Source organism: Chinchilla lanigera, unplaced genomic scaffold, assembly GCF_000276665.1.
Source record: "Chinchilla lanigera isolate Chin_1 unplaced genomic scaffold, ChiLan1.0 scaffold00018, whole genome shotgun sequence".
Lineage (NCBI taxonomy): Eukaryota > Metazoa > Chordata > Mammalia > Rodentia > Chinchillidae > Chinchilla > Chinchilla lanigera.
Genome location: NW_004955419.1, coordinates 29,763,051 through 29,773,112, shown reverse-complemented (window position 1 = coordinate 29,773,112; position 10,062 = coordinate 29,763,051). Strand labels below are relative to the sequence as shown.

Here is a 10,062-nt window from a genome sequence, read left to right as displayed (position 1 = left end):
TTTTTGGTTTTTCTCCGGTACCGGGAACTGAACTCACGACCTTGCGCTTGCCAGGCAGGCGCTTTGCCGCTGAGCTAAATCCCCAGCCCCCTGGAATTTGCTTTGGTATGGTTTCTTTTTTAAAAAAAATGGTAGCCAAGTTCTATTAAAAGTCAGAAAAGAAACGGGCTCTGCAAAGCGAAATTGGGCCAAGTAAAAGTAGGAAAAGCGCACCCTACGGCATAAGGGTGGGCTACCATGAAAGAGAGAACACAGGGGGCTGGTTTCTTGACTTTAAACATCACTGAAAAATCATAGAGATTTTTATGTTCTAGATTCCAATACTTAAAATTTGAAGATCATTGTTCATAGTAGTATACATGAAAATCTTTATTTCAGATAGTCTTGCTAATTTCAAGTTTTGTAGACAGTTTGTCAGATCTGGCTAGGTTTTTTTTAACCTTGTGTTTTTGCTGAGGGGCTACACTAACAGATTTGTCAGCTTTGTTATCGTTGTTTGTGCTTGTATTCATAATCTTATATTTAAATTGTGGCTTCTTTATAAGACTCTTCTTAGCCCTTGGTATTTTGTAGGATTTAGTTTTGTTAAACCAGATACTATAATCTATAAATCTATTTAACTGGGTTTACATGAAGCAAAATACCTTACAATATGGGGAGTAATAAAAGATGGCACCACTATATCTGTTACTTGTCGCTGTCATGTCAGAGAAGAATGTGGTATTTCAGTTTTTCCTTGCAGATAGCTTACAGGTTTTACAGGGATGAGTGAGGATCCCAGTGCTGATCCATATATATGAGTGGCTTTAGTTGGGCCACCATGGCAGCTCTGAAGACCTGAACTGATTAAAAATGTTTGCCTTTTGTGGTCATTTTCATTTTGGAGAACAGCTAGCAGCTGCAGTAAACAGATCAGGTGCATGAGATAGAGGATGTACTGTTCTTTTTACAAGCATGCCTTTCTGTTGGATGGCAGTTGGTGGCAGCATTCACTGTATATTTAGTTACACTTTGTAAAAATGTGAGAAAGGACTTCCAGAACTGCTTCAGAAATTGGCAGTGTTGAACATTTTAGGTTATTTTCTAGTTTTTTCTCTACTATATGTCATTCCAAGGCAGTATTCCTTTACAGACCTCCTTGGACATGTGCACTGTGTAGTAAAATTGCTAGACCATAGGATATGACATTTAAAAAAAGCTATAAATATGATCAAATTGTGCTCTGGTGTTTTTGTAAATAACACTCCTACCAGTAGTGTATGAGTGCGTGTTTCTATACATTTTCTTCAGTATTGTTATTGGATGTTAGCCAGTTGAATGGCTAAAAATCTTTTAATTATGTCCTTAATAATTAGACTTCAAACTTATTTGAAATATTTATGTTTGTACACTCTTACCTTTTCTGTGAATGCCTTTTCATGGCCCTATTTTGTTCTAAGGTTGCTTATCTTTCTCCTATTGTACTGTAAGAAAGCTTTTGTGTTAAGGAAGGGTGATTGCCATTTATTAATTATTGAGTGTGCCAAGGGTTGGTATAATGATACATAAATGATACCATATGTATCATTTAATCCTGATGATAGTTTGATGAGATATAGATACTGTTATTATCCCCATTTTAAGGATGAGGGAAATGAAGCAGAGAGAGGCAAAATAATTTGCCTGAAGTTACTCAAATAATTATTTCCAGAATTGGGGTATGAACTCAGATTGTCTGAATTCAGAGCCTTATTCATAACTTTATGCTGTATAGCATCTGAAGGATAGTAGTACCTTCTCCTGTGTGTTACAGTTGATATGCTTAAGGTTGTTTTCTGGTACATGTATTTTTTAATGCAAATCTTTTGATAACCAAGAATTAAATTTTGTAGTAAGAAGTAGTAGGGGGACCCAGTGTTTCTTTTCTTCTCTTCTCTTCTACCCTCTCCCCTCCCATCCCTTCCCCTCTTTTCTTCTTTGTGTTTTCTGCAATGCTAGAGCAAACCTGGAGCCTTATGCATGCTAGGCAAGTGCTCTGTCACTAAATTGTACACCCAGCCCAGTTTTTTTCTTCTTAATAAATTTTTAAAAATAGCTTTAGCTTTTAGAAAAGTTGAAAATATGGTATAGAAAGTTTCCATTTACCCCTCACTCAGTTTTCTTATGAGCACAACACATTTTTTGTGGTAAAGCAGCATAACCATGGGTATATCGTGCCTTATTCTTTAGAATATTTCTATTGATAAATTATTTTAATTTTATTAGTTTTATTGTATTAAACAATTGATACTTATAGGAAAAAAATCACAAAAATAAAGTATTGCGTTTTTAATATCTATTGAGTTTTTATTAAAAAAGCATCAAAATTTTCAACATCAAGTTTTTTAGTGTACAAAGTCTAAAAAAGAACAACAGAAATAAATTCCTATATGAACTACACTGAAAATACCAATACCACTTCACACAAAAAAAATCTTTACTTCAATTATCACACCTATTGCAGTCTTGACATCTAACATATCTCACCTGCACCTGTCACTTACACTGATAGCAGTATTTTGTTTTGTATTTTGTTTTCCTGGCCTTTCTGTAGGACATACTTGACATGCGGCTGGTCTTGCTGTTTTGCCAGGAGGTTCTTATTGTATTATGCAATATTAGTTAACAGGAACATAAAATATCAGTAAAATAAAGTATTAAATTCTTAATATATATGGTATTGCATGTTCAGAATAAACATCAACTTTTCACATCAGTTGTGTACGCGCTTATAAAACCTAAAAGATAACATCAGAAAAATTTCCTATATGAACTACAATGAAATTTCCAGTGGCACTCTACAAAAAATACTTACTTCAGTTAGCACACATAAATAATAAGAAAATAAGATGTCACTAAAATAAAATATCAAATGTGTAATGAGTGCTTAGAATAGACAGCGGCATTTTCACATCAGCTGTGTGCTTGCTTATGAAACTGGAGAGAGGACATCAGAAAAAAATTCCTGTATGAAGTACAATGAAAATACCAATAGTATTCTACGCAAAAAATCTTTACTTCACTTTTCACTCCTAAGTAATAAGAAAATAAAATGTCACTAAAATATCAAATGTGTAATGAGTGCTTAGAATAGACATCAGCATTTTAACATCAGCTGTGTGCTTGCTTACAAAACTTAAGAGAGGACATCAAAAATAAAAACTTATGTGAGCTACAATGTAAAGACAAACAAAAGTCTATACAGGAATAATCTTTGCTTTAACTGTCATACCCCAGGCAGTCTTCACACATGACAACTTTATGTTCCATAGACATGTCTCACTTACACTGACAGCACATGTACTTAGCTTTCTTTTCCTATCTGGCAGGCCATTCTTTTTGTTTTGATACCAGGAATTAAACTCAGGACCTTGTGCTTGCCAGGCAGGCATTTGTGCCACTGAGCTATATTTCCAGCCATGGCAGGCCATTCTTGTTACCTTTCTTCTCTACTTGTTTTGTCAGGAGCTTCCTACTATGTTGGATAACCAGCACTTATAAGGAAAATAAGATATCAATAAAATAAAATATCAAATGTGTAATGGGTGCTTACAATAGACATCAACATTTTCACATCAACTGTTTACTTGCTTTCAAAACGTAAAAGATAACATCAAAAATAAAAAATTCTGTGAACTACAATGAAAATACCAATAGAACTTTACAGCAAAAATAGTCTTTGCTTCAACTGTCACATCCAAGGTAATTTTCACACATGCAAATTGCATGTTCCATGTACAAGTATTGCTTACACTGTTAGACACATGTATGTTTTGTTTTCTTGTCCTTTTTTGTAGGGCACAGTTGACATTTTTTTGGCTTTCCTGTTGTCATAGTAGGTCTTTAAGATGCTGTGCCTGCCTGTCCACCTGTCAGCTCTTCAGTGGGTCCACAATTTTTTTTGCATAGTTCTCTGGGCAGAAACATTTTGTTTTTCCTCTGCTGTAAATGATCTCTTAGTGAGTTCCAGTCCTAATCCTCTAAGGAAATTTTCTGTAGTGTTTTATACTGTTATTTTCTTCGTAAATGATCAAACTATTTATGCCACACATGTTTAGGATCAAGTAAAACACAACCATTGGCCAATGCTTTGTGTTTCAAGTGACATTATAGTTGCTATGTAACCTATCAGTAATACCTACTCCACCTTAGGTTTTGTTGTAGAAGGTTACCATGTTAGGCTTCTGCTTTGTTGAGATTTCCCTATCAGTATGTCCATCATGATACAATACTGACATCAGTATTACCACTTTGTTAATCTTTGTCACATCAGGCCAATGTAAATCTTTCTGAAATCCAAAGGTTGTATTATACAGTTCTCCGTTTTGAAATTGCATCATTTCATTTGGAATTTCTGCTTTGTTCCTATATACAGTTCCTGTGCTGGTCAACTTGTGTTCTATTAGCAAATGTAACATCAGTTGGAAACTGGTAAACCAATTGTTGAATGTCACATTCTGATTAATTGGAAGATGGGAACAAGTCTATTCACAACATTTGGTTTATTACTATATAGATAAGGACCTGATGGCTGAGTTCCAGGAGAAATTTCTAAATTGAAAGCATGAGTCTTCGAATCTACAAAGGCATATATTTCTATTTCATATTTTGACTCATTGCTCTTCCATAGGTCGTTTACTTTCCTGCAATTACCATGAGAAATCCCTGCTAAGTACAGCAGACCTATGCATGTTTTCAGTACAACTATATAGTATCATAATAAATACATTTTTGAATATGACTGTTGGTGCATACAGAATGTTCTACTTGTATCTCAGCCTTTGTATATTTTACAGCATATCTTGTAGCATTCTGTTACAATTGCCAACATTGAATGGCAGTGCTGGCATTCTGTCCAATACTTTTGACCCCTGCCAAGACCCTTACTATATTTTCAGACCTTGTTCTAGCATTGGATCATTCCATTTGGTTATGTGACCATTTTGCAACATTTTGCTAAGTCAAATAGGTACTCACCCATTGCTGTTTTCTTCATCATCTGAATCAAGGAGGCCTGCAGTCCCTGTATCTATATTAGTCAGTTCTTGCTCCATTTCACTGTCACAGGAACTTTGGCTCACATGCTCAGCATCAGAGATATCATCATCATCATGCACCCACACCACTCTTCTGTTATGCAAACAAGTATTTTTCCATAATGGATCATCTTCATCATCCAGGCATAAGTGTTCTGATTATTCACTTTTGACCTCCCCCAAAGCTTGCAAATCTGGTTTTTCATTTGCCATTGTACTTAATTAGGCTATTTCTATCAGAAGAATCAAAAGAAAAACTCTTAAAAACAAATCCTAGAGTGGTGTGAGTATATTATACTCTCCCTGATGCTTAGGTAAATATACACAAGAAGTGTTCCACAGAGCATCCTATGTGTATAAATCCTGGTTTGACACTTGTACACGTGTGCACCTTGCCTTTCATCGTATCAAGTGGATAAACACAAAGATTGTTTTCCTCAGGGAAAGGCACTGAGATGAACAGCCAGCTACCATTTCACTAAAGTAAAAATTTACTGTAGAAAAGTAAGGGATGGGTTTGTGGGACCCTGTGTTATGCCTGTTTGTTTTCTTTTTTCTCACCCCTTTTTTTTTTTTGGTCTTTTTGAGACGGTCTCACTATGCAGTTCAGGCTGTCCTTGAGCTCACTTTATAGCCCAGGCTGGTCTCAAACTCACAACGATCCTCTTGCCTCAGCCTCCCAAGTGCTGGGATTACATTGTTTTCATCCTACATTACTATGGTATATTTGTCACAACTAAGAGACCAATGTTGTTATATTACCATTGACCAATCTTTCTACTTTGTTTAAATTTTACTGGATTTTCCCTAGTGTTCTTTTTTCTACTCCAGGATCCTTCAGGGTACAAATAATGTTCCACAATTAGTCATCATGCCTGTTTTGATCTATTATAGTTTTGATCTATTATAGTTTTGATCTATTATAGTTTGATCTATTATAGCCTCCTCTGATCTATTATAGTTTCTATTATTTTTCTTTAGCTGATTAGCCAGTTGTCCCAATCTCAGTACTATTTATCAGCAATTCATTAATTTTTCCAATTATTTGAAGGGATAATTTTATTATATACTAAATAATTCTTATATTTGCACTGTTTACACACTTCTTTTCCTGGCTTTTTTTTTTTTTCCTTTTTGTGCTAGAGAGTGAACTCGGGGCCTTTGGACACATACTAAATGTATGTTCTGTCATTGACCTGTACATCTCAGCCCCTTTTGCAATTTTTTTTTTTTTTGGTCTATTCTAATGTCATGCTTCATTGTTTTATTTTAATTACTGTACTTTTATAGTGTAATTTATTTAATATCTGGCAGAATTAGCCTCTTACTACTCTGTCTTCCCCATAGAATTTTTCTGAATATTCTGCTATGATTGCTTTTCCTTATTACCCCCAACCCCTGCCCCAGTACTGGGGTTTGAAACCTTGCCTTTTGCACTGAGCTACAAACCCACAGCCACAGCTTTTTTTATTTTTTATTATGAGACAGAGTCTTGCTAAGTTACCCAGTTAGGTTCGAGCTTTAAAGCTTCGTTCTTCAGCCTCCTAGAGTGCTGGATTACAGGTGTGCACCACCACTCACAGCTTTCTAATAAATTTTTAAATGGAATGTTAAAAAGCTAATGGGACAATATTTTGATGAAATAAAATTTATTCCATTTTAAAAACAGATGGCTTTGTACCATAAATGTGTTGATAATGGTGGATGAATGAGCCAGGTAGCTGGATGTGATTGTATTCACTGACCGTCCCAGAACTCTGGGAGACTGAGGTAGGAGGATTGTGAGTTCAAGCCTCACGTAGGGAATTTAACAGACTTAGGATGACTCTACCTCAAAATAAACACAAGCAGGGGGTGTAGCTCAGCATGAAGGCAATTAGATTTTGTAATTTTTAAAATTAGAAAAAAACCATGTTCTGTCAGTTGTGTAAACAATATGGTTGAGGATATAGCTCAGCGGCATAAGCACCTGCCTGGCTGGTGCAAGGTCCTGAGTTTGATTCCTGGCACACACACAAAAAAAAAGGTAAAGGGAGGTATATTTATATTATTTACTGACATGTCAGGAGATAGTAGATGTTGATAATTGCTGTTTTCTGTGGGAGATAAGATAACTATAGGGCTAGAAGGGAGGCTTCATTCTATGTGCTTTTGTACCTCAAATTTTGAATTATATAAACATAGTTCTGCTTTTGTTTACCTAGTTATTCTGCTAGGACTTCATTATTGTGCTGAATAGAAGCCATGAAAGTAAGCATCCTTGTTTTTGTTTCTGGTCTGAGAAGAAAACCTTTCAGTCTTTTACTATTGTTAGCTGTGGATTTTTTTGTTATGTAGTTATCTTCCTAGTTTGTTGAGTGTTTTTATTGTAAAAGGGTATTGAATTTTGTTAAATGCTTTTTCTGTATCAGTTTAGATGACCATCTAGGGTTTTTTTCTTTGGTTTTGTTAATATGTGGTATAGTACATTGATTTTTTTTTTTTTTTGGTACAGGGAATCGAATTCAGGACCTTGTGCCTGCCAGGCAGGTGCTTGTGCCACTGAGCTATATCTCCCACCAGTACATTGATTTTAGTATATTGAACCATCCTTATATCTCAGGAATAAATCCCACTTGATCATGTATATAATGCTTTTAGTATGCTGTTGAATTTTGTTTACTAGTGTTAATTTTTGAAAAGTAGAATGGTAAGGTTTTTAGTGAGTTTTGAACCCTAGAAACAGACATGGAGAGTGGACAAGATGATTTATGCAGGCCAGGTCTGAGTTTCCGTCTGTAGGTATACATGACATAGAGTTCTGTGCTTTTCTTTCTTTCTTTCTTTCTTTCTTTTTTGTCTTTTTGAGACAGGGTTTGTCTGTTGAACGGCTGTTGAACTCAGTTTGTAGCCCAGGCTGGCCTTGAACTTACAACAGTCCTCCCAAGTGCTGTGATTACAGGTGTGGGCCACCATGCCCCGCATTCTGTGTTTTTTTGAGAAGTGCTGAAATCTGTTCTACCTAAAGGATCTGCATCAATCTTTTTGTTGAATCCTCCACTCCAACCAGGGTATAAAACTTAAGTTGTGTATGCTGCTGCATATCTTTGTAGCCCTGCTCAGGGGCTGGAGATTTAGCTCAGCGGCACAGCGCCTGCCTGGCAAGCGCAAGGTCATGAGTTCAATTCCTGGTACCGGAAAAAAACAAACAAACAAACAAACAAAAAAATGTAGCCCTGCTCAGAAAAAAAATTTTTGCTGGTATGCATATTGTTATTACAGTATAATGAAATGTAATAGTCACAAGCTGTTGTCATTTATGAGCTCTGATCTAAATGAGGCAGTTGCTGTTATTGTTCCCCTCCTACAGTTGAGGAAACTAAGAAACAGAGACCTTCAGTAAGTTACTTAGGGTCGTATAGCTAGTAAATAGCAGAGCTGGGATTTAAACCCAGTTCGTCAAGCTCAGAGGAACGATTTTCATGACCACCATGAAACACTATGTCTCAACTCATAGTTGCTGGTTCTCAAGAATCATAGAGAGCTGGAGAAGTGAGTCCCATCCCACTCTTCTTTTTTTGGCTATAATTTTTTTTAAAATTTATTTTAAAGATAAAAGAAGGAAAGCATATTAACAAACAGACATCCATGTACAAAATAGCGTAAGAACAATACAAGCAATATTGAATTACAAAGTGGTAAGAAATTAACAGTGGTTGTTGTATTACATACTGATATCTTCAAAGTGGAATTCACCTATAATTTGTGAATGTTCCCAGACATCATGTTTTCAGGTTTACTAAGGCTACAAGTTAGTTCTCCTCATTCTTACTAGGTATTACTGTGTGTTAGCTTTCTCATTAACTTTAGATGTCACCTTCCCACACCCCATTTTGTTTATCAGCAGTATTAGAACATTGTAGTAATCAGTTATTTCCAGGTCCTTTCCAGCTTTCAATAGCTCTAAGTTCTTTGACTTCTGTTCATTTACATTTAATTTTTCTTTTTTATTTCCGCATAGTAATCTCATGTTAAAATACTGAATCTTGATTCTCTTGTCTTGTAATACCTACTGTCCCTCCTAGTATTGTACCACTATATATTTCCTCTAAGTTGTTGATTGAAAAATTGAATAGACTCTTCCTTGGTGCTGCCTATGGAGGTGGCAGCTACTTCCTACTCCATATCACGGCTGCCCTCAGATGCTTTGTGCACATCTGAGCTAGGATTGTCAAAAAGAGGATCGAGTTCATCTCCACCAATGAGACCAGTGTGTCAAAATTAAGAAGTATTGACAACAAAGTGAGTGTAGAGAATATTCACAGGCTGGATCTTGACACTTAACAAGTTGCTTGATTATGGGAGCAACCAGAAAACAAAGCACACGCTGCCCAGTGACTTCTAGAGGTTCCTGGTACACAGTGTGAAGGAGCAAGAATCTTACTGTGCTGAAATGGCTCATATTTTCCTCTAATGACTGTAAAGAAAAGAGCATTGTAGAAGGAGCAGTCTGATGGGCCACCCGCCAGCAATCCCAAACCAGGCTGCACAGTGAAGAAAACAAGTAGATGATTCATGTGTATGTTTTATTTGTGTTTAAGTTAAAGGAAAAAAACTATAGAGGGGGAAAAAAACCAAATCTGAATAGAACAAGACTATTCCAAAGTGTTTAGGTTCTTACTTTTTGTCTGGGTTTTATAGTTTATCCTCAGACAGAATAAGTGATTGTTTGTATTCTACTGAAATTGAATACATTATGTCTATGATGTTCCTAACTTACTGACTTACCTCTAAGCTTGTTCTATTTTACCATTGTATCTAAACCTTAAAAATGCTATGCTGTTTGTCTTCATTTGCTGTTACTTCAAGTTCATATTTGTATGACAGCCATGGAATTAATGCTACTAACTATTAATATATTGTTTCATCAATATGTTTATTTATTTTAATGCACTAATGGATTGTGAATTAATCCTTTGGGGGAAGGAGTGTATCTTAAAATAGTACAGAGGTGTTACATTCTATATAG

The 10,062-nt window shown here is 35.7% G+C and overlaps 1 protein-coding gene across 1 annotated transcript in view; it reads left to right on the top strand.

Moving 5' to 3' along the window:
• Melk (maternal embryonic leucine zipper kinase) overlaps positions 1-10,062 on the top strand; it is a 96,873-nt gene that overhangs the window by 42,051 nt on the left and 44,760 nt on the right. The gene's annotated exons all lie outside the window — the stretch shown is intronic.